This window comes from Macaca mulatta, chromosome X, assembly GCF_049350105.2.
Source record: "Macaca mulatta isolate MMU2019108-1 chromosome X, T2T-MMU8v2.0, whole genome shotgun sequence".
Lineage (NCBI taxonomy): Eukaryota > Metazoa > Chordata > Mammalia > Primates > Cercopithecidae > Macaca > Macaca mulatta.
In genome coordinates, this window is record NC_133426.1 from 144,081,229 (window position 1) to 144,090,006 (window position 8,778).

General features: G+C 38.8%; 1 non-coding gene across 1 annotated transcript; it reads right to left on the minus strand.

Annotated features, from left to right (window-relative positions):
- Positions 1 to 270: 270 nt before the first annotated feature.
- On the minus strand, positions 271 to 374 carry LOC114675175 (U6 spliceosomal RNA). The gene has a single exon (XR_003726270.1). It is a non-coding gene; the product is annotated as a U6 spliceosomal RNA (small nuclear RNA).
- Positions 375 to 8,778: the final 8,404 nt, after the last annotated feature.

Below are 8,778 nucleotides of genomic sequence, written 5' to 3' on the forward strand. Positions count from 1 at the left end.
TGAGAGGCCGAGTGTGGTGGATCACCTGATGTCAGGAGTTCGAGACCAGCCTGACAAATATGGTGAAACCCCATCTCCGCTAAAATACAAAAATCAGCTGGGCACGGTGGCAGGTGCCTGTAATCCCAGCTACTTGGGAGGCTGAGGCAGGGGAATCACTTGAACCTGGGAGGCGGAGGTTGCAATGAGCTGAGACCGTGCCACTGCACTCCAGCCTGGGAGACAGAGCCAGACACTGGCTCAAAAAAAAATAAATAAATAAAAATACATATATATATATAATGCTTCATGAATTTGTGTGTCATCCTTGACCAGGGACAATGCTAATCTCCGTATCATTCCAATTTTAGTATATGTGTTGCCAAAGTAAGCACTTAATATATTGTATATATTATTTTAACATGTGGATCCAGCTGTTTTGTTTTTACATTTTTCATTTTGAAGTAATTTCAAACTTACAGGAAAGTTGCAGGAAAAGTGAAAAGACCTCATATAGTTTTCACTCAGATTCCCCACTTATTTACATTTGCTTTATAATCTCTTTAAATATATATTTATATATAATATATGTAATTAATATTTCTATATATTATATGCTATTAATAGTTATATAAATATACATAATGCATTCTCCTCTTCCTTCTGATTAGTTGATTCCAATTTTCTTTGAATAAATTAAACTCTCTGTAATATGCTTTTTAAAATAATTCTTTTTAGGTAAATATATTAGTATTTTTTCTGAATTAATGGAAAGTTGCAGGCGTGATGCTCGCTGCCCCTAAATATGTCAGTGTGCATTTTCTACAAGATAAGGGTGCTCTCATATATAGTCACAGTACTGCCATCAAAATCAGGAAATTAACATGTATACAATACCATCTAATCCACAGATCCCATTCGAATTTCACCAATGGTTCAATAATGGTCTTTATAGCAATCGATTAGTCAATACATAAAATACATTTTTTCATCTGGTCCAGAATCTGTCCAGGATCATGTGTCACATTTAACTGTTCTTTTTCTTCAGTTTTCTTCAATCTGGAACTAGTTCCTCAGTTATTCCTTGTCTTTCATGACGTGGACATTTTTAGACCACAGTTATTTTGTATAATGTCTCTCGGTTTATATTTGTCTGATATTCCATATGAGTAGATTCAGTAATGTATTTTTGGCAGGAGTATCACAGAACTGATATTGTGTTTTTGTCAGTGTATCATATCAGGAGACACTTTGAACTGTCTCATTACTGTTGATCTTAATTTTAATTGCTGGTTAAGTGGCATCTACCAGATTTTCCCACTGAAAAGTTTCTATTTTCCCTTTGTAATAAACAAGCATTTTGAGGGAAAATATATTGAGACTGTGTAAATATCCTGTTCCGCTGGTGATTTTCTAATATTATCTTTTTGTACATTTATTAATTGGCATCCTACTGTATGAAAGAATTTTTCTTCCCTATCTATCAATCAATCAATCAAAACATAGTCCTATGAATTGTTATTTTGTAAAATTGATGCAGAAATAATGTTTTAGCAACTTTCTGGATTTCTTTTATTCTAGTCAAGTTGACACCTAAAATTAACCATCACAGACAACATATCCAACTGCCTTAAAAACAGTATAATAGTATAAAAATGTTTATGGAGTGTTTTCTATTTTGCAAGCATTTTCCCCCTAATACTTCACGTGTATTATCTCATTTCATTCCTCCCAACAGTTCTTTGAGATAGTAACTATTACTTTTTTGCTTTACAGCTCAGGATATTGACGCAGAGAAGTTAAGCAACTTGCCCATGGTCACACAGTTGGTCTCATTGGCACCTTGATAACAGACACTAGGCCTTTGACTACTACACTCTGCTGACAACTCGAGATACCCCAAACTTAATCATCTTCCCCTACAAGCCAGCACCCCTTCCAGTCTTCCAGATCTCAGAGAGAATGATGCTAGTAACCATCTAGTTATTCAAGTTGAAACCTAGTAAGAAATCATACTTGATTCCTTTCTAGCCTTTCATGAGTAGTTGTACTTCTCCCAGCATAGTATTTCCTATTTGCATTGTAATTGTTAATTTTCTTGTATCCTTCTTTAAATCCTTGAGAAAAGTGGTGATGTGATGTTCATAGTTGTATCCATAGTACCTAATATCCAGATGCTAGTACCTAGCACAGGACCTGGCACACATTCAGTACCTATTTGTTGAATCAATGAATGAATGAATGAATTGGTAGAATTAAACCTTTTATAAGCGAGCAGTTAGAATACAAAAATGAAGTGACTTACTCAAAGTTATACAATCAGGAGTGGCATATTTACCATAAAGCAAATGAGGCTTAAGCTTCAGGACCCATCACATAGATGGCCCCTCCCAAAGTCCTAGGATGGGCCTTAGGAATATGTTCATTTTGTCTTGTTTTTGCAAAATTTGCAAATGGTTAAGGCCACTGTCTCTTTCCATTTAGACGTCTTCATCACACTCCTTCTTGTCGAATGGCATCTGAGTGGCTGCAGGAATATTGGGGATCAGGCTAAGGGGAATTTGAAATGGGGATACATTTAGCTAAAGTTTAGTGGAATATGTCTATGTTATTTGCAGTCACCTAGGGATATAAGTATGTTATTGTTACCTGTCAAGGATAGGAATGGCTGGCAGAAATTCTCTACCACTCACTGTGCCATTTCACCTGGCACATGTCATGGAATTGCTGGCCTAGAGCTTATATCCTGATATGAATGTGTCCCTTGGTGCTGTCATTGGAAGTATGTGAGTAATGAAGGAGAAACAAAGTTGAAATGTACAGAACCAGAAGCTGGTCTGTGGAGAATTCTTCTCAATATTGCAGGTTATATATGAAAGATACTTGATAATGTTCTTATTTTCATAAAAAATTACACGATATTAATAATAAAGAACTTTGATGTTGAAAAAAACTTTTCTAAACTGTCAATAATAATAATAACATGATTAAAGATGCTAGAGGAAAGATTGAGTTATCTTTCTATTTTCTCTATGGAGATGTCTATTGTAAAATTATTGTTATAGGAAAAGGTAATCTAAGAATATGCAGCTTAAAAAGAAAGAAAAATGGACCCAGCATGGTGGTGCACACCTGTAATCCCAGCACTTCGGGAGGCCAAGGCGGGCAGATCATTGAGGCCAGGAGTACAAGACCAGCCTGGCCAACATGGTAAAGCCCCATCTCTTCAAAAAAATACAAAAATCAGCTGGGCACAGTGGTGCATGCCTGTACTCCCAGCTACTTGGGGGACTGAGTCAGGAGAACTGCTTGAGCCCAGGGGGCAGAGGTTGCAGTGAGCCGAGATCACGCCACTGCACTCTAGCCTGGGCGACAAGAGTAAAACTCTGTCTCAAAAAACAAAAACAAAAAGAAAAATGTTGTAGTAGATATGTGTGAAGCAGTTGATTAATATAAATATTATGTCATTTTAACGCATTTTCTAATATTTGTGGTATTTCAGCTTTTGAAAGTATGTACTTTGTTGTGTTTTCTAAATTCTAGGTAAATATTCATTTTGTTACTGAATTCTGTTTTTACATTTTTGGTATCATTTTTCTTAGTGACAGCCCTACAAATTGTATATGAATTTTGGGAGGTGGGCTGGTCAATTACAAAAGACAACAAATTTAAAGGTTAAAACTATTGGAATTTTAGGCAGAATAAAAGGTCCAGGAAACCTGAATCCAATATGACAAGGCATGCGGTAAGTGCTCTATAAATGTTTGTTGAGTGAGTGAATGAATGAGTAAAGAAAGCATCTTTTAGCCGGGCGCAGTGATTCAAGCCTGTAATCCCAGCACTTTGGGAGGCCGAGACGGGCGGATCACGAGGTCAGGAGATCGAGACCATCTTGGTTAACACGGTGAAACCCCGTCTCTACTAAAAAAATACAAAAAACTAGCCGGGCGAGGTGGCGGGCGCCTGTAGTCCCAGCTACTCCAGAGGCTGAGGCAGGAGAATGGCGTAAACCCGGGAGGTGGAGCTTGCAGTGAGCTGAGATCCGGCCTCTGCACTCCAGCCTGGGCGACAGAGCGAGACTCCGTCTCAAAAAAAAAAAAAAAAAAAAAAAAGCATCTTTTAAATTTTTATTAAATTTATATTTTATATATATATATATATATATATATTTTAAAGACAGTCTCGCTCTATTGCCCAGGCTGGAGTGCAGTTGCTCAATGTCGGCTCACTACAACTTCCAGTCTCAAGCAATCCTCCTGTCTCAGCCACCCGATTACCTGGGATTACAGGTATGCACCACCAAACCCAGCTAATTTTTGTATTTTTAGTACAGACTGGGTTTTGCCATATTGTGCAAGCTGATCTCAAACTCCTAGCCTCAAGTGATCTATCTGCCTTGGCCTCCCAAAGTGCTGGGACTACAGGCGTGAGCCACCACTCCTGGCAAGAAAGCACCTTTTTACAGAGGCTTCCTGGGCATGGAAGGCACTCGGGGAAATACCAGTTGGTTTGCAGTTGGGTCAGGGTGGTGGCAACTAGGGAAAAGAGGTTCCCACCTGAGGTTTCTGATGGGTAGGGACCTGTGCTGAAGTAGAAGTTATTATCTCTTCTCCACCTTGTGAAGAGGCTGAGGACGTGCCAACTGGAGTTAGATGGAAAGTGGTCAATGGTTTGCAAGGGCATGACAGGGAGGTAATCTATATTCTGGACTCATTCCCTCATCCTGGATATTTTCTCTACCTTTGGTAATGAGGTTTTTAGCAACAAAATGTGGGACTGGCACATATCTCCCTTGTTAATAGATGTATTACCATATGACTCTTTTCAAATAGTAAATCACATTAAAAAGATTTGCATTTCTAGTTACTTGTAGTCTCAGCAGAGAAAAATAAAAGCCAAAAGTTTGTGCTACTCTAAGATCACAGAATCGTGAAAAAAGATAGTGATAATTTAGAAAATGGAAATCATAAATCGTTGTCTTTTCTTTCTTTGTAAGTAAACCACACTTCTTTTTCTTTTCTTTTTCCTTTTTTTTTTTTTTTTTTTTTTTTTTTTGAGATGGAGCTTCGCTTTGTCGCCCAGGCTGGAGTGCAGTGGCGCTATCTCGGCTCACTGCAACCTCTGTCTCCCAGGTTCAAGCAATTCTCCTGCCTCAGCCTCTCGAGTAGCTGGGATTACAGGCATGAGCCACTACTCCCTATTACATTCAAAATTAGCCTGGCTAATTTTGCACATTTTTTAGTAGAGATGGGATTTCCCCATATTGGTCAGGCTGGTCTCAAACTCCTGACCTCAGGTGATCCACCCGCTGCGGCCTCCCAAAGTGCTGGGATTACAGGCATGAGCCACCGCACCCCGTCCCAAAAGCCACCACGCCCTGCCCTAAGCCACATTTCCTGTAATACTGAGAACAAATCATAATTTGATTTGGGCTTTGATCTTTTCAAAAACAGTCATGTTTGCTTCTATTTTTCATGTGGATTGTTTAAAGTCCTCAAGGGAAAAACAAACACAGAAAAATAGGCAAAAATTTTGCATCTTTCTTTTCTTTTTTTTTTATTATTATACTTTAAGGTCTAGGGTACATGTGCACAACGTGCAGGTTTGTTACATATGTACACATGTGCCATGTTGGTGTGCTGTACCCATTAACTCGTCATTTACATTAGGTATATCTCCTAATGCTATCCCTCCCTGCTACCCCCTCCCCACAATAGGACCCGGTGTGTGATGTTCCCCTTCCTGTGTCCAAGTGATCTCATTGTTCGATTCCCACCTATGAGTGAGAACATGCGGTATTTGGTTTTCTGTTCTTGCGATAGTTTGCTGAGAATGATGGTTTCCCCCAACTGCATCCATGTCCCTACAAAGGACACGAACTCATCCTTTTTTATGGCTGCCTAGTATTCCATGATGTATACGTGCCACATTTTCTTAATCTAGTCTGTCACTGATGGACATTTGGGTTGATTCCAAGTCTTTGCTATTGTGGCATCTTTATTTTCAATCACTTTGTTTATTTTTCAAAGATTGATAAATGTAAAATGTAAAAGTACTGCACAAACACTCAGCCCCCAGATACACTGAAAGAGAAGAGAATGTTGCTTTCCACGGTAGGTAAAGTAGAAGATTTTACAGTATATGTTTGACTAACTTATTATGATTTTTGCGTAAAATGAATCCATGTAATCATCACATTGTATTTTCCAATTTAATACTGAGTTATCAGTCATTGGACATTTTTTAAATGGCAAAAAATGCTTCATTGGAATAATTGGAATAAATACAATGAACACAGATATCTCCCTTTTACATTCAAAATATAAGTAAAAGGATGATATAAAATATTCAGGACAATTTTGATGACAAGAAAACCACCTACAATCACCACAACCTATTAATAATATTTTAAATTTTGGTTCGTATCATGGAAGACTACTTATGCATATGCATATTTTTCCATGATTGCAACCATTAGATAAATAATATTGTATAGTCTGAATTTTCCTGTTGCATTCTGTCTTAAACATATGTGCTCCCATGTTTCTGCACAATCTTCAAAATGATCATGTTAATGGTTGGGTAACATCACAGTGAGTAGATGTGTGCTCCTTTATTAAGCCATTCTCCTATGGTAGTGTACAGTAGGTAATGCAAGCTATCATGATGGTGTGTCCCCTTCTGGAAGGTGAAGGAGAGGAGGGTGGGAAAGAAAGGATGGGGACATACCGAGAAAAATACTATTACTTTATGACTTGAATCTATTTCCCCCTGTTATAAAAGTAGTACACAGTAATTATGGGAAAACCAGGAAATCCCAGGGTATACAAATTTAAAAATTTTTGAAAACCAACTATAATGTGTCTATTGGGTGGTCATTCTAACCCCAACAGTAAGTATAGCTGAATCTTGATGATTTCAACAGCTAATATACTTTTGGATCATCATTTAATACTGTTTCTCTAGCTTTTTCCACATCTCAGCAAGTTTACATGCTGCAGGAGGGGAAAACAAAAGTTATCTTGTCATTTTTTAGACATATTTCCTTTGGACGCTAAACAGTGTCACCTAGCCTTATCTTTGGTGTTTGGAATGAGGTTTGAATATTTCCCAAATTTAAACCATCCCAAAAGCATGAATAATTGCTAGCTATTGAGAGAAATGAAAAAACAAAAGAAAACGAAACAAAACGACAAAAAAAACACAAAAAACAGAAAGCTGTAACAATTATTGGGGAGTAGACTGGTTAATTCCAAAAGAAAACCCTTTTTAAAGGTTAAAATTACCGCAAGTATATATGGAATACGAGCGCAGCTTCGCAAGGGGACTCTGTTCAAGAGGACAGCTCTCTTTTAGATGGGTGGATTGTGGTATATTTGCTAAATAGCTGCAGTTAGTTCCTTATGAGCAAAACTTATCCTTCAGCTTTTCAATGAAAGTACCCTTTTAAAGGTGGGTAAATAATTTTAGGAACCGTTGGCATTTTGGGTGGAACAGTTGTTCATTGTGTGGGGCTATCCTGCTCATTGCGTTGTGTGATGGTTAATGTTAAGTGTCAGCTTGATCCGATTGAAAGATGCAAAGTATTGTTTCTGGGTGTGTCTGTTAGGGTGCTGCCAAAGGAGATTAACATTTGAGTCAGTGGACTAGGAGAGGCAGACCCACTCTCAATCTGGGTGGGCACAATCCCCTCCCCTGCCAGCACGGCTAGAAAAAGCAGACAGAAGAAGGTGGAATAAGCAGACTTGCAAGTCTGCTGGCCTTCACCTTTCTCTTGTGGTGCTGGATGCTTCCTGCCCTCGAACATTGCACTCCATGTTCTTCAGCTTTTGAACTCTTGGACTTACAACAGTGGTTCGCCAGGGGCTCTAGTGCCTTCAGCCACAGACTGAAGGCTTCACTATCAGCTTCCCTACTTTTGAGATTTTGGGACTTAGACTGGCTTCCTTGCTTCTCAGCTTGCAGACAGTCTGTTGTGGCACCTCACCTTGTGATCGTGTGTGTCAATACTCCTTAATAAACTCCCTTTCGTATATACACCTATCCTATTAGTTCTGTGCCTTTAAAGAACCCTGACTAATATACATGGCATTTAGCACTGGCCTTGCCCTCTTAGTGTCCCTGCTTCCGACAAACAAAAATGCCTTATATCCATTTCTACAAGGCCCTTGGGGTTAAAGTGGGATCAACTTTGGTTAAGGATCACAGATTTGGTTTCTAAAGTACTAGTCCCTACTTTGAGGAATGGGCAAGAATCTAAAAATATATCTTTTTTTCAATTAAAAACATTTTTTTAAGAGATGAGGGTCCTGCTATGTTGTCCCTGCTGGCCTCAACTCCTGGGCTCAAGTGATCCTCCCAACAGCCTCCTGAGTTGTGGAAATTTCAGGCATGAGCCACTGCACCCAGCTGAAAATCTTTTTAGTAAGCTCTTTCAGTGATGCTAATGTAGCCAGTCCTCAGAGAGGCTTTGAGGAATCAGAGGCTTACAGCAATAAATGACTCATTGCTCCCTCCCCCAAACCTCATCCATCCACCCTCTCCCCTTCTTCTCTATAAGGCTCTAAAACCTCATCTTTGCTTTAAAAACGAAAACAAAAACAAACAAACAAACATTTCCCTAGCTCCTGGAGAAAGGGGAAAGATTGTTTTGTTATATGCCCATCGGGGAGGGAACACTGTACATTCAACTTGACTTCAAAACTTGCCAGTATAACACAGTGTTTATATTTCCACTTTTACAGAAGAGAAAACTGAGGCTCAAAGAGGGCTGCTAATACTAATGGCCAGCTACTATGT